This window comes from Crotalus tigris, unplaced genomic scaffold, assembly GCF_016545835.1.
Source record: "Crotalus tigris isolate CLP2741 ecotype Arizona unplaced genomic scaffold, ASM1654583v1 scf7180000021626.135803, whole genome shotgun sequence".
Taxonomy (NCBI): domain Eukaryota; kingdom Metazoa; phylum Chordata; class Lepidosauria; order Squamata; family Viperidae; genus Crotalus; species Crotalus tigris.
Window position 1 is genome coordinate 68,239 of NW_024098599.1, and position 16,402 is coordinate 84,640.

Consider the following 16,402-nt stretch of genomic DNA (forward strand, 5'->3'; position numbering starts at 1 on the left):
TTGAGTGCTTTTTGGCTTCCTTAAGTCTTTCTCTTTCCTTGGTCACAAATGAAGTAGGTCAGTAGAAAACTATTTTAGTCTTCATGATCTGTTCATTCCTTCACATCAACAATTGTGCTTTGAAGAGTCAACTTGCACTCTTTTCCACATCTGATATCCATGCCCAGATAGATAGCTCATACGATTATGTCTAATTAGATGAAGTGTCTAATTGGGATCATCAATGTCATGATGGCTTTCTTGGCATGGACATTGCCTGATAGTTAAATTATGCCAATCTGTGAATGGAAAACCCTTCCCCCTTCCATTATATACTTAACAATAGACTTATATTTCCTTTTCTTTTCACTGAACTGGCACATAATCAATTGCGTACATTCAGAATCTCATTTATTTGGGCATCTGAAATCTACCTTTGTAGGTTTCTGTGCTATGTAGGGCTATTATAGAGAAATCACAGTTGGCCTTATCCCTCATTTACCTGCCTCAAGATGAGATGTGCAGATGGTGTATTTTTGTTTTAATTATCACTTTTTTTCCTCATCAAGCATATTGTACTTTTGATTCTCAATATCTATTTTTCTATTGAAATGAAAGAAAGCCACATCCTCTGTGAGGATCCTATCAGCATCTTTTCTTTGTTGGTGTATTTGTTTATTAGATTTATAAGGCCACCAACTCAAACAATATAACACTAGCAGGAATACAATAAAAAAAAGAATAAGCAATAAACATGACTCCTTCATGATAAGGGGCATTTCACTTTCTTGCAATTGAATTTTGTTTTCAGTGGTCATTACATTTAAGTGTCTTGAATAAATAAGATAATAATGAAATACATGTATGACGAAGTTTGGGAATAAAGTGATGGGTGGCACCAAATTTTTTCATACAGTTGAGATATGGGAAAAAGACTGGAAATAAATTATTTGCATTGATATGTCCTGATGACAATTTTAAAGAAAACAAAACAAGTGTTTGCTTAAATTGAAGAATTATTTCCTATGTGGTGATTGAGAGGTTATGTTTGGGGAGAGGGGCGATGACAATTTCATCATTGGCTCAAGGGGGCGATTTGTTCAAAAAGGTTAAGAACCATTGTGCTAGAGGATGCATGCTGTGGGACCATCAGATAGGGACATATATTTAGTGGTTCCTATGAAATGTAACTTCTCTGATGTGTTATCCGGCTTCACCTAGGATTTGCATTTCTGTTTTTATATTTACTGTTCATATGATTTGTATATATATTTATACCTGTGGTTTTTATCTGTGGTTTTACTTCTTTGTTGTGCATCACTGAGATTTCCCTTCCATGTGTGGTGGGTAGCTTTATAAATTCAATAAAAAATAAATAAAATAAGGGACAAGATAGCAAAGAAAGTGTGTTGACAATATAATAAAATTGCATAAATATTGTAAGCTGAAGTAAAATTGCTAATAACAAATCACTATTTTGTTGAAATACCCGGGCAGAAAATGTTTCCGCCAGTAGAGAAGTAATTTGGATGGTCTGACTCATCATGTTTTATATCAGAGCATAACATTCTGAGGTGTTGGCATTTTCCAAAATTTTGAATCTGATCCCCATACCCTGAAATTTAAAATATGATATTAAAACAAAAATGTGTTAGAAAGATACATAAATACATGACTATAAATCATATTAGCATTTTATTGTAATTCAATATAAAGAAGATAAAATCTTATTTAATAAATAAGATTAATTGTGGATATCCTAGCCACTATATTTCTGAATGTAATTTTTAATTTATGGATCAAAGAAAATACGTCTTCATCCAGAAAAAAGAGTGCACATTTTTTCCTTGTTATTGTGTGTTTGTGAAGTTTCTTACATTAAGAGCCCTAGTGGCATAGTGTTAGAAGACAGTATTGCATACAAAGTCTGCCTACAGCCTGGAGTTTGATCTTGACGAGGCTCAAGGTTCGCTCAGCTTTCCAACCTTCCGAGGTTGGTAAATAAGGACCCAGATTGTTGGGGGCAATATGCAAGTAATGTTTACATGGTAAACCGTGCCGAGAGTGCTGAAATTGCTATGGAGCTGTATACAAGTCTAAATGTTATTCCTTTCAGAAATGGAAGAAGACATCTATTCCTGAATAAAATTCTTTGACCAATCATCTGTTATGTTGTCTTCAGCCAAATTAGGAATTAGGGCAGCATTTACGCTGCATTTGAAACCACACTAGTCTTTTTCCTAACTAGCTGTTCTCTGGTATTCAGCTCTGGTCTCAGCATGATAATATAGCACTTGGGCATAAAAATGCAACCTAATAAGCCACCACTTGAGGCCAAGATAGAGAAGACCTCCACAGCCACCATGGATTTCCCCTTAGTGCTTAAGGGGAAACACTGCAAAAGACCAGCATGCTGAAGGTGATGAGTTTGGCTTCATTGAAACTGTCGGGCAACTTCCGGGCAAAGAAGGCCACTATGAAGCTGATGAGGGCCAAAAGCCACATGTAGCCCAGCACAACATAAAACATGATGGCGGAGCCTTCGTTGCATTGCACTAAGATCTCATCCAATTGGGAATGCATGTCCAATTCTGGGAAAGGAGGAGAAAGGGTCAACCACACAGCACAGATGCTTGTTTGAATAAGTGAGTAAAAAACAATGACTGAGACAGAAAGCCTTTTCCCTACCCACCACCTCATGCGGTTCCCTGGCTTTGTGGCTATGAAGGCCAGAACCACAGTGATGGTTTTGGCTAACACACAAGATACCGCGATGGAGACGACAACTCCAAAAACTGCTTGCCGGAGGAGACATGTGACTATCCCTGGGCATCCGAGGAAGAAGAAAGAGCAGAGAAAACACAGCAGGAGTGAGAAAAGCAAAGTGCAGGTGATATCCCAATTGTTGGCTTTGACAATGGGACTGTTTTGGTGGCGGGTAAATGTCCCCATCACTACAATTGTGATTACAGCAAAAGAAACAGCAAAGCTAGTCAGGATTTCTCCCAGGAATTCTTCGTAGGATAAGTAGGCAATAATTTTGGGAATACATTGATGGTGCTTCTCATTTGGATATTGTTCTTCTGGGCACCTCTCACATTGCTTGGAATCTAAAAACCATAAATAAGATCTTTAAAAATTCTATATGTTGAATTGATATTAGGTTTTAACAATTATTCCTTCCTAAAACAGTTTTTGGAATCTTCACACATAAATGTATGGTTGTATTCTGAGCAAGTTTCCATATTACCACTTCAATCTCATAAGTAGAATTGGCTTCATATAAAGAAAATAAACCTCTTTCAAAAATTGTGCCTTAGAAAAATCTTTTTAAAAGTTTATTTAATATGCCATATTTCTTGAAGAAGAGATTACATACCTAAATAAAGAAAAGCTTCTATTTAAAAAAAGAAGAAAGAAAACAAGGCAGGTGAGAGATCCCAATCAATCTATTCTTGTGTTTAAAATTATATTAAAAAACCAAACTTGATTAGAGAATAATGTATTTTTAAAGAGATATTACCATAGATCTCTTTTTCTTACCAACCATGGTGGAAATGCTTCCCTCTGAACATTGGACACAGTCATAGCAGCAAACCTGTTTCCCCTCCTTAATTAATTTCTGGTACCCAGGATAGCAACTGTCTACACAGGTGGCAGAAGGTGGTGTCTAATAGGAATGGGAAGAATAAATAATTAAGAAGAATTATAATCTGGTTTTTACTCAATCAGTCAGCAGTCATTCTCTGTAAATAAATCCTAAAGCAATCATATTCTTGTAATTTCTATTAATGCAAATTTTTAAATTCCTAGAACTGATTGCTAGATTCAGTCAGAAGAGAGGTGAACATCTTCTAACTGCTATTGAAAATTTGGATAGAAATCCCTTCACAACTCCTACATCATACATAAAGGAATTTGAAATATCCGAAGAGGGTCATAAAGGAATCTCTCACAAACTTAATGAGCTGTCTTAATTTGACAAATAATAAGAAATAAACTTATATGAGAAATGTTGAATTTCTAAGAATTTTGGTTGGTAATGACATCCATATTTAGTCTTCCTCACTTCCTTGAGCTGATGGCAAATATATTCCTTCATAGCATTTGCTGTCCTTTTTCAATTATCTCTGTGTTGCATTGCCATGGAAGAATGGTGTCCTGATTCTCCATGTATAATAAATGTAGTCACAAATGAAGGCCAATATGTGTGTCCCAGGATAATATTGCAGGATCCAATCTGGGTCGGTCTCTGGGACCCGAGGTTGTATTCCAAGCTTTTGGACTTGTGTTGGAGCCCATCTTCTAGGAACTTCTCTCTAACACAGTATGTGCTGTTCTGTGTGTGGTATTTATAGTGCCTGTGGTAAGTGGCTTTTTAGATGTTGATGGCTGGCTTTTAAGTCATTAGCATGTGCTGCCCAGCCCTCACCTTTTAAGTACTAGGCTAAATGTAAATCATCACTCCTAATGACTAACCAGGGGACCAGGCTTCAATCACTTCCCTGGCTGTTTTTGTGCCTGCTCGTCCAACAATCTTAAAAGTTGAAAATTGAATGTGTATCCTTGTCCATTGCAGTGTGAGGCTACCAATGAGTTTGGGGCTCCTCATCTGATGAATGTCAGGAATTCATGCAGGAGAAACAGTCCTGCATGAACTAGAACACCATATATTTCATAACTACATATCTAAATTCTGGTGCTGCTATGTGGATGAGATTTTTGTCATCATCAAGAGAAATGCACTTAAAGATTTTCGTGCCATTCTGAACTCCATCTTCCCCAACATACAGTTCACAATGGAGGAAGAAACAGCTAGGCAATTACCATTTGTAAACACAGAAGATGGAAGCCTAGAAACCACAGCTAAATGTCTATGGAGATTCTCAGTCATCCAGGTCATTGTTATCCCAAATACTTACAATAGGACTTTGTTGTTTTTCTTTGAAGACGTTTTGCTTCTCATCCAAGAAAAAGCAATAGTTGCTTGCATAGCTTTATGGGTGGGATTTCTAACTTTTTATTGGGGAATTGTTATGTATGTATGTATCCAGACTTGGTTTCACTCTTGACCATGCCGATACTTTGTAACTAATAAACATGTTCTCTGAGGAAGTTTCAAGCCTTGGAGTTCTGCTTTATTTGTCTCTGTCTGTCCGAACCATGACAGAATCATTACAGAAACAGTCCTGGGTGAGCTAGAACACCATTCCTTTCAGAACTACACACCTAAATTCTAGTGCTGCTACGTGGATGAGATATTTGTCATCATCAAGAGAAATACACTTACAGATTTTCATACCATACTGAACTCCATCCTCCCTAATATACAGTTCACAATGAAGGAAAAACAACTAGGCATTTGCGATTTTTTGATGTACTTGTAAACACAGAAGATGGAAGTCTAGAAATTAGAGTTAAATGTTTATGGAGATTCTCGTTATCCAGGTCATAGTAATCCCCAAAATTCTTTTTTACAAGGCAACTGGACTTTGCTATTTTTCTTTGAAGACGTTTCAATTCTCATCCAAGAAGCTTCTTCAGCTTTTGGATGAGAAGTGAAATGTCTTCAAAGAAAAACAAGAAAGTCCAGTTGCTGCATGAAAAAGCATCTTTGGGATACCTAGAAACCACAGTTTATCACAAGACCACCAACGCTCCACAATTCTGAATTTCAGCAGCAACCATCCACTGTCACACGAAAGGAGTTGCATCAGAACACTATAAGGCAAGGTAAAAAGCCACTGGAGTAACCAGACAAACAGCTGGAGAGCAGATACCTACATGAACAATTCAAGCAGAATGGGTGCCCACAATCATTTGTCATAAGATGTCTGTGCAACACAATGGGGAGAAAAAGGAAGAAAGAAGGTATAAGACCGACACATGGCACAGCCTGGCATACAGTATATCCAAAGCATTTCACAAGCAGTAGAATGCAGCTTCTGAGATGTGCAAGGGGGCATTCCCACCGCAGAGGCTATCATACAAGAACAAATTATGCCAATCAAGGAAGCAAATGCAGGTGTGGTGAGCGCAAGACTTGGGGTGATGGTCAGTTTTAGTAGATGTCCAATTAATCTCTCCTATTCTGTGATGAACAATACAATGGGATAGCACATTAGTTCAATCTTGCCTGTATTTCAAAATGCATAAGCATCACTGCCTGCTGAAAAGCTATTCAGTTCTCTAAAGCAGCAAATTTATTATACTTTTCCAAAGCACATCACTTGAAAAAAGCATTATATCAAAATGGCCAGCAGCTGTCCCCAGATTTTTGAATTGGCTATGGGAAGGAAAAACTGTGAGTGGCAAGAGAAACATGCCCTGCAAAACTCCAGGGAGATGGGATGTGTAGGTTAGGCTGAAGTGGTAAATAGATTTGCTGATCTTTTTCATGCTTTGGTTCTGAAACTGATTCAACCATCGACTAAACAGTCAGATAAACCCATTAGTGGGAAAGTCCTCTGGACCCAGATGTTCCATAACCCCAGCCAGCAAAGCTCTCTTTCCCCACAATCTGAAAGTATAATGTAGAATTGAGAATTGTTTCATTTTTCCAGGATACAAAATTGTTCTAACATCATTAAAAGTTTTCAAATGATCTTGGAACAATTCTGAGTTTACTTGTTTAAAATTCCAGAAATTGAGAAAATATCACCATTTTAGTTGTTTTTTTAAAATTCATCTGCTTAAATTTGGGATTCCATACAATGGCAGTTGTATTAATGGTGAGGTCTTCCTTCTGAGAACTCTGAGGTTCAATATGGCCAACTTGGACCTTCTGAAAGGATCGATTGGGGAAAGTAATTAAGTTGATGATATTGTATGCTGCTGCCAGGTTTCCATTCTCATTGAAAGCTATTTCTTCCCCAGCACTATTGTTGAAATGGAGTTTTGTCAGAAATAAACAAAGCTAAAAGATAAGAGAGGTAAGTGAGAAATTAATGCTAATAGTAGGCAATAGGATTTACAGTTCCATGCTGTGATTTACCAAATGGTGCTGAGCTTGATTTTTAATGAACTTCCAAACATTTGAGTTAATAATTTTTTTATGTTCAAAGGCATAATTCTACTTTGCAGGAATATGTTCACATTTTTTTAAGTTTAAGTAATTAATACAGATTTTGTCAGATAAATTGCTCTTCCAAATTTTGCATTTCATGAGAGACAAAAATTATTGCTAAGAAATATAACAGAAAAACAGAATATTAGAATAAGAGAATTGGAAAGGACCCTGAAGGTCTTCTACTCCAACCTCTTGCTCAAGCAGGAGACCTTAGATCATTTCAGACAAATGCCTGTCCAATTTCTTAAAAACCTCCAGTGTCGGAGCACCCACAACTTCTGAAGGAAAGCCGTTCCACTGATCAATTATTCTAACTGTCAGGAAATTTCCCCTAAGGTTTAGTTGGTTTTCTCCTTGATTAATTTCCAACCATTGCTTTTTGTTCTGCTTTCATGTGCTTTGGAAAATGGCTTGACTCTTTGTGGCTGCCCATTATATCTAATGGATATCATAACAAAACATATTTATTGGAATCCTGTCCCAGCAAACAAGATTAAGAAGTTCCTTTATGGCCTTTGCAGATTAAATCAGCTTACACCAAACATATCTTAGAGAAAGGTAAGTATTCTCATTCTATCATAACCCTGCCTCCAACTTCATTCCATTATTATTATTTTGCAGAAATTCTTTCTTCTCTCTACTGCAGTAAATTGTTTTCTCTACTCAGCCACAAAATGCTGCAAAAAAGGTAATCTTATACTGGATTTGAGAATTTTTTGGATTGAAGATTGGAAAGAGAGCAAAAGGCCTCTGGGGAAAAAATTACTCCCGTATAGCTAAAATAATATCTGTAAAAAAAATATCAAAATTGCAACAAGGAATATGCACTTTCAGAGGTTACCACCAAGTGTCTAGACGACTAAAAATTATAAAGAGCAATTTAAAATATATATTATATATATAATTCTTCTACTCTAATGGAATAGCTAAATGAAGAACCTGGTATTGTTACTTGTTGCATGCCTACCTGTCAGGTGCAAGAAATCAGGAACCAGAACTGAGTTCATAAGTCGTACAGGTTTATTTCATTATACCTATAAATAGGAATATGAACTACTAATGGTCAAGGCGAATTGGTACCAGAGAAAAGTCAAGGGAGCAGGACTTAGGTCTTTTATGGGAGTATAGAGACATGAAACTGATGATGCATTTGACCCCACCCTCGGGCTCGGCAAGTAATCTTCTGTAATCTAAACAAAATTATGTTTTGTTCAACCAGAAACTTTCAGATAAATGCAGATGGGACTGGAGTAAAAATACACTGTTAATGAATGTTGTAAAAATTGAAATCAATATGCGATTAAAGCTACATTTCCATTACATTAGGAGGGACCATAATTCACCTGCCAAGGTTGGACTTTCAGAAAATTCCACTTCTCTCCTTTGTCCATTGTCTTCTTCCTGGTTCTGGGTGAATACATGGTATGGAGACCTTGCGCTACAGCATACACAGCATTGTAAATATTGTAGCTCTGACCAGACATCTCCATTTCAAAGACAGTTCCAGGGAGACTCCCCAGATCCTCCTTCCCAGTGCAGCTTCTTTTGCCTTGTGCATATATATTGTACGTTGGAAATGAACAGGTAAATGCAGTACTCCAGAACTGAGGTAGGAAATACATTTTAGAGTGAAATGGATTTAGGTTCTCAAGGAACTCTTGAAAACCTGGTACCATATTTGTGTGAAGGGCGAAAGACAAGCTGCCATTGAAGGACAATGCTGTGAATTTCTGGGACTCAAAGACGGAAGTGACATCCCACAAAGCACTTATGATCCAAACCCTCTCTAATGGGAGACTGTTACTAATTTCATACCATTCAAGAATTACTCGTAAGCCTTCTATAGATTGCATGTCTCCATAAACAAGTATTACATTGGTTTTACTATACCATAGGAAAAGTGCTATGTTATTTAGATTATTCTTCTGGAAGGTACTAGACTCATAATTTATCAGTCTTGGAATAAATTGAATGAAAGAAATGCAAATATCTCTCTGAATTAATTTTGGCCTCAGAATTCTGAAAAATCTCTCTCCAGTGGTGTCTTCTGGGATGAGAAGGCCAATCCAGTTCCATCCAAAATGTTTCAAGAGCTGAATAATCCCAACATAGTGAAGGTTTTCATTAGGAGTCATCCAGAAGAAAGAAGGAAACTGCATTTTATCACTCAATGCAAGGTCAAAAGAGCCATAACTGAGCTGCAGAAAAGGAATAATAATGATGTACTTTTAGACTAAATATTGCATCAAAAAATGGAAAAGTAGATTTATTTGGGACACTGTTTTTCCATAGAAAATCTTGATGGGTGAGACAAATACCAAATCTGGAGCTCAACAAATCTTTCCTCAGAGCTTTTGCAACCAGACCATCATTAGCACTTTTAGAGAAAAATCATTTCAGTCTTTGATTGTGCTAACCAGAAATAGAGATGAGAGAGGAATGAGTAACAAGAGAGGAGTCTTATTCATTAAGGACCTGACAGTATCTGAGAGCATTCATCTAGCATTTTATATTATAAGGCTAAGATAACTAATGCTTTACTCATAAATGTATTTAACATTGTTGTAGCATTTACAGAAAGAGGAGAAAGTCAAAGAACGTGAGGCACACCCAGAAGATGGAGAGACAATATCAGACATATTATTACAGCATCAATTAACAATGGTTGAGCACACCAGAAGTGCAAGAACCAGAATTTTGTATCTCTCTCAACACCCAAAGAATGAAGAAGAAGAAGAAGAAGAAGAAGAAGAAGAAGAAGAAGAAGAAGAAGAAGAAGAAGAAGAAGAAGAAGAAGAAGAAGAAGAAGAAGAAGAAGAAGAAGGAGACAGAAACAATGATACCTACACCATTTCTTACAAACTAAATATGTTTGTGCTTATTAAGAATTACTGTGGTTGTAATAGTAATTGATACCTTACATTTCTCTGGAAAGATAAATAAATAAATAAAAACTACCCCAAATCAGCTCCCCAATATTGCAGCTGTTTTTGAGGGGATCTCTCCACTTTTAACCACCACTCTTTCCTTTCTTGTGCATTTATGCTAGCCCGGATACCTACCTGTGGAATTTTGTAGGCATTTAATGTGTTGGCCATCTGTATGGTGTTCTGGGAAGGGAGATCACCAATGATAGCCATGATGTTTTGCTCCTCTCCCCTCCTGTAATTGAGGGGACAACGGCCTTCAACAAAGAAAAGAGTCAAAAGGTTCTCAGAGGCTTTCAGTGCTTGAAAACCATTGTCATAGACCTTGGAGACCAAGGTGATGTTGGGTAACAAGTTCTCATTCATGTTGATCTCCTGAATGGCAAATCTGAAGGCTAGGATATGCTGTAGGTTTTTAGGCAACAGCTTGCAAGAAGAGTTTCAGTTAATTCTACAATCTTAGAATGTGACAAGGATTGGATTTAGATAGACATCTTGATAATGCTTTTCTCTTTGCCTAAAATGATGTATTTGTCGGCTTTAATGAGTATTAGAGAAGTGAAGAGTGCACCTATGTTCTGAAGCACTTCTTTGAAAAAGAATAAAACCTTCATTCTTAAATTTCAGTAGTTAAGATATTCCAGAGGTGAGGAAAGCATGGAATGAGGAGCTTTGTTGGAATGTCTGAATGTCACTTGAGGATCATGTGGGCATCTGGGCATCATACTTTGAGAAGTTTAAAACAGGGTTTTAATGCAATTAAAAGGATTATTTCTTATGTGTAGCATAGCAATGAAATTGGAGGGCAGAAACTGATGAATTGTGCCAACTGTTAAGACAATCCAAATTCTCAAAATGTACTGTAACATTTGATCACACTCATATATTTAAAAACGACCCACCTTTCTATGCCTTAAAGTACTAAGGAGACATACAGCATGATAAATAGAAATCTCAAGCAACCATAATCTATTTAAAATAAAAGTCTTGGTATATAGAAGTGTTTGCAAATAAGGAATAAATGATAAAATCCTAATGATGTCATTATATATTATGAGCTGGCAAAGAGGGAGGAGAGCCAGTGGCTTGGTGGTTAAATCACTGCCTAGTATGTAAACTGCCCAGGTTCAAATCCCATAAAGGGTGTGGCTAACTGAAGAGAGCAGAATGAGCTCGAAATGGCCATTTTAGTCTCCCAATTTAATTCTTTAATTCTTTGTCAGAAAAAGAAATTTGGATTATGAGAATCATAGATATATATTTATAAATTTTATTAAGATATCATGCTAGATATTTTTAACAAGGATTCTTTTTCATTTTGCATACAAAATAAAAAATAGAGGAACAATATTGTTAAAATTAAACTTAGGAGTTTTTTTTATGATCAGATTAATTCTTGTGTAGCAACAGCCACATGAAAAACCAGGAATCTACAAGGCTACATTCAACAGCTATATTCTAGCACCTGACTAAGAGAAATTTATAAATAAGAATCATGCCTAAAGCAGTTTTGATTCTCATCTACAGTGGAAAAATTTTAATGTGAATCTCTTGAATTCAATCACATTAAAAAAAAAACCTGAAAGGTTTCTTTCAAAAGAGTACTTGCTTTCCACGCAAGGATCCTTCTGGGTGTTCCATAAAGTGGAGTAAAGGCAATTCAGGATATATAGTAGACACAAATTCTCCAATGATTATATCATTGGAGAGGGCAGGGAAATTAAGCTTAAAATGTCCTTTGTCACCACACATGGGGTTAAAGATCTTGCTGAAAGAAGCCTGGAGGAAAAGGACAGAGAGTAGAAACACATGGCAAAGTATCTGAGTCCTTTTGAATGCCAAAGGAATTTGGCTCCAATCACAGCAGTGCAAGCACATCTTCATCACAGCACTTTGCCTGCAACAATGAAAGAGAGTCTCTGTTGGTTTTATGCATAACTAAAGTTGTAAATTACAATAATTATCATCTGAGTGATTCATAATGCAACCTACTGAGCCTCATGAAGTTGTTGTTAATAGTAAAATTAAATTGTTAAGTGTTTAAGTGTTCTGTGCTTTCCCAAAAAACAAGTTTAATTAATTAATTAATTCTGATAATTATGAGGTAGGCAAACCCCTTTCTCAAAGCTATTCAACTATTTTTCCAGTTGAAGAAATTATATGGTCCAAACCCATCTCTTGGCTACCCCTCATCAAGAAAGAAAGAAAGAAAGAAATGATCTTGGGATCATAACAGATTTGGGGAGCTGAGTCTTGCTTTCCCTATCGAAAGAAAGCAATGCTGGTTAAAAGGAGGAAGAGATAATTTAATAGCCAGATAAATTCTCCCTTGTCCTCTCACAACCTCCTAATTCATAAAAAATACTTATTTCTTCTGCCCATCGCTTTGCTGAAATGGTCATATTGGAAAAAGAAACTCTGTAGTTTTATTAGAACAGAGTTCTAGGGCAATTGGATGAACTGTGGAGAATGGAGACCACTTTGTAGGCACCAGCTACTTAACTCATTAAAATTGGTTGTGGATGTTCCCTCCCCCTGGATTCCTGGGCAACTTCCTGTCTCCATTTTTTTCCTGTTCATTGCTGAAAGAGACAGATAGAGCTGCTGACTACTGCTCTATCATGGTGGCTGAACAGTTGTCTGGAAGGCTTTGATCTTGATGCACTTTGAAAGAGGTGGTGAGTTTTGAGAGAGGGATCTCATGCATCGTTGCCTGAAGCAGTGGAAAAAAAGAGGCTTGGTCCTCTATCAAAACTCACCATCCTCTGTGAAGGATGAGGAATGGCAATTCTTCTTTCAGCTTGAAATTAGGTTCACTATGACTAAACCATATTTCAATAGGTCCATCAGGTTGGTCTTATAGTCATTGTTTTTCTAAAGAAAAAAAAAACTTCCTAAAAGGGGAACCAAAGAGGTATATTAGGTAGGCACCTTGCTTTATATATTTTTTTTTTTATTAAAAGTTTTATAAATTTTACAAGAAAAACAAGAACAATACAGAACAAAAAACAACATATACAAAAGAAAAAAAATTAGACAATACATATAAAAAAAAAACCCCACCCCACACCCCTCCCAAAAACCCTCCCTTCCCCCCCCCCTGAGCTTCCCAGAGCAGAATATAGGCTTAAGAAATAAAAAAAAAAAATTAAATTAAAAACTTTATGTTTATATATATAAAAAAGATATCTATAATATATATAAAAATAAAACTTATGAAAAAGCTATATGATATTTTTGTATACCCAATCTAAATTGTATAAATTTTATCCATTTGTCCCAGATAGCAAAAAACTTCTCTTGCGTTTGTTGCTTTAAGAAAGCCGAAATCTTTGCCATTTCCGCCAGATAAGCTACTTTAAAAAACCATTCCTGCAATGTAGGCAAAGATTCCTTCTTCCAATATTGTCCAACTAACAGCCTCGCGGCTGTGATCAAATTTAACATCAATACAACCTCCTTTGTATCACAATCTGTAACAATACCTAACAAAAATAATTGCGGAGTAAATTTTACCCTCCTTCTAAAAATTCTCTGGATATTCCACCATATTTTGATCCAAAATGCTTTTATCTCTCTGCATGACCACCAAATATGATAATAGGAAGCCTCCTTATAACCACATCTCCAGCATTTAGGTTGCACGTCAGGGTACATGTAAGACATTTTTTGTGGATCAAGGTGCCATCTATAAAACATTTTATAAAAATTCTCCCTTAAATTCTGTGCTTGAGTAAATTTGACATTTCTCACCCAAATAATTTCCCAGGTGTCCAATGAAACTGGCTCACCAAAGTTCTGCGCCCATCTAATCATACAATCTTTAATTAGTTCCGTTTCTGAGTCCAATTCAACTAAAACCCCATAAATTCTCTTAATGTGGGTTTGTCTTTGATCCTTCAGTTGCTTAATAAGATTTTCATCTTCTCTAAGAAAACCCACCTTACAATCCATCTTCCATCTATCTAGTAGTTGCCTATATTGGAACCAAGAATAAGTAAAATTTTCTTGGGCTAATTCTTCCCGTGATTTTAATTGCCAGTTTTGTCCATCCCATTTAAGTAACTGTCTATAAGACACCATATCCATTTTAACCCCTCTTTTTATTCCTTCTATCGCATGCCAAGGTATAGACCATAATGGTACTTTAAAATCACTTTTATAATATTTTCTCCAAATCCTAAGTAAAGAAATTCTTAAAATATGAGATTTAAAAGCCCAATCTATTTTTTTATTAAATATTAAATAGGAATGCCACCCATAAAGTAAATCCCATCCCTCTAGATAAAGTATCTCAGAATTTGTCAAATTTACCCAGTCACTAATTAATGTTAAAACCACCGCATCATACTATAATTTCAAATTTGGTACCTTGAGTCCACCCCTCTCACGGAAGTCTTGCATAATTTTGAACTTAACCCTTGGTTTTTTCCCTGCCCAAATAAATTTATAGAGACCCTTCTGCCACTCATTTAAATTAATCTCATTTTTCAAAATTGGTAACATTTGAAACAAAAAAAGAAACTTGGGTAGAATATTCATTTTTATCACTGCAATTCTTCCCATGAGGGATAATTGCAGCTTTTCCCAGGTCTTCAAGTCTTTCTGTACCCCGACCCACAACCTTTCATAATTGTTTTTAAATAATTTTGCATTAGAAACAGACAGCATCACCCCCAAATATTTTACCTTATTAACAATCTCAAAAACCGTCGAGTTAACCAAAATCTGCTTCTCCTGACTCGACATATTTTTAGGTAAAATTTTAGTCTTATTTACATTAATCTTAAAACCCGAGACCAAACCATACTGGTGAATCAACTGTAATAAGTTTACTACAGAATAATCAGGTTGCGACAAAGTAACAACCAAGTCATCCGCAAAAGCTCTCAACTTATATTCTTTTTTATTAACATATATTCCTTTAATTTCCTGAGACTCTCGAATTTTAATCAATAATATTTCCAATGTAAAAACAAACAACAATGGCGATAAAGGACACCCCTGTCTAGTACCTTTCTCTATTGTGAAAACCTCCGACAAACCTCCATTAACAATAAGTTGTGCTGTTTGTTTTTGATATATTACCGTAAGGGCTTGTAATATGTTTTCACCAAAATTCATTTCTTCCATTACTCTTAGCATAAAATGCCAATTCAGTTGGTCAAATGCTTTTTCAGCATCTAAAAATATGAGACCTGCAGGAACTTGGTTGTTCTTATCTAAGTATTCTAATAAATTAATAATTTGTCTAACATTGTTTTTCATATACCTTCCTGTTATAAACCCTGATTGATCTTTATGCACAAGATGATGCACCACCCTCATAAGCCTATTTACCTAAGCACCTTGCTTTATATTATTCCAAACTCTTACATTGCTTTAATTGAAAAAAGAAACCCAGAAATTTCAGTGGCTTTAAAAAATGGCATATACGTAATAAATCATGCATTAAATACAATATTAATAATAACATTAAAATAACCTGCCCTTTATCGCCATTGTTGTTTGTTTTAACATTGGAAATATTATTGATCAAAATTCGAGAGTCTCAGGAAATTAAAGGAATAGAAGTTAACAAAAAAGAATATAAGTTGAGAGCTTTTGCAGATGACTTGGTTGTTACTTTGTCGCAACCTGATCACTCTGTAGTAAACTTATTACAGTTGATTCATCATTATGGTTTGGTTTCAGGTTTCAAGATTAATGTAAATAAGACTAAAATCTTACCTAAAAATATGTCTAGTCAGGAGAAGCAGATTTTGGCTAACTTGACGGGTTTTGAGATTGTTAATAAGGTAAAATAATTGGGGGTGATGTTGTCTGTTTCTAATGTAAAATTATTTAAAAATAATTATGAAAGGTTGTGGGTCAGGGTACAGAAGGACTTGAAGAATTGGGAGAAGTTGCAATTATCCCTCATGGGAAGAATTGCAGTGATAAAAATGAATATTCTACCAAGTTTCTTTTTTTGTTTCAAATGTTACCGATTTTGAAAAATGAGATTAATTTAAGTGAGTGGCAGAAGGGTCTTAATAAATTTATTTGGGCAGGGAAAAAGCCAAGGGTTAAGTTTAAAATTATGCAAGACTTCCGTGAGAGGGGTGGACTCAAGGTACCAAATTTGAAATTATATTACGATGCGGTGGTCTTAACACTAATTAGTGATTGGGTAAATTTGACAAATCCTGAGATACTTCATTTAGAGGGATGGGATTTACTTTATGGGTGGCATGCCTATTTAATATTTAATAAAAAAATGGATTGGGTCTTTAAATCTCATATTTTAAGAATCTCTTTACTTAGGACTTGGAGAAAATATTATAAAAGTGATTTTAAAGTTCCATTATGGGCCATACCTTGGCATGCGATAGAAGGAATAAAAAGAGGTGTAAAAATGGATATGGTGTCTTATAGTCAGCTACTT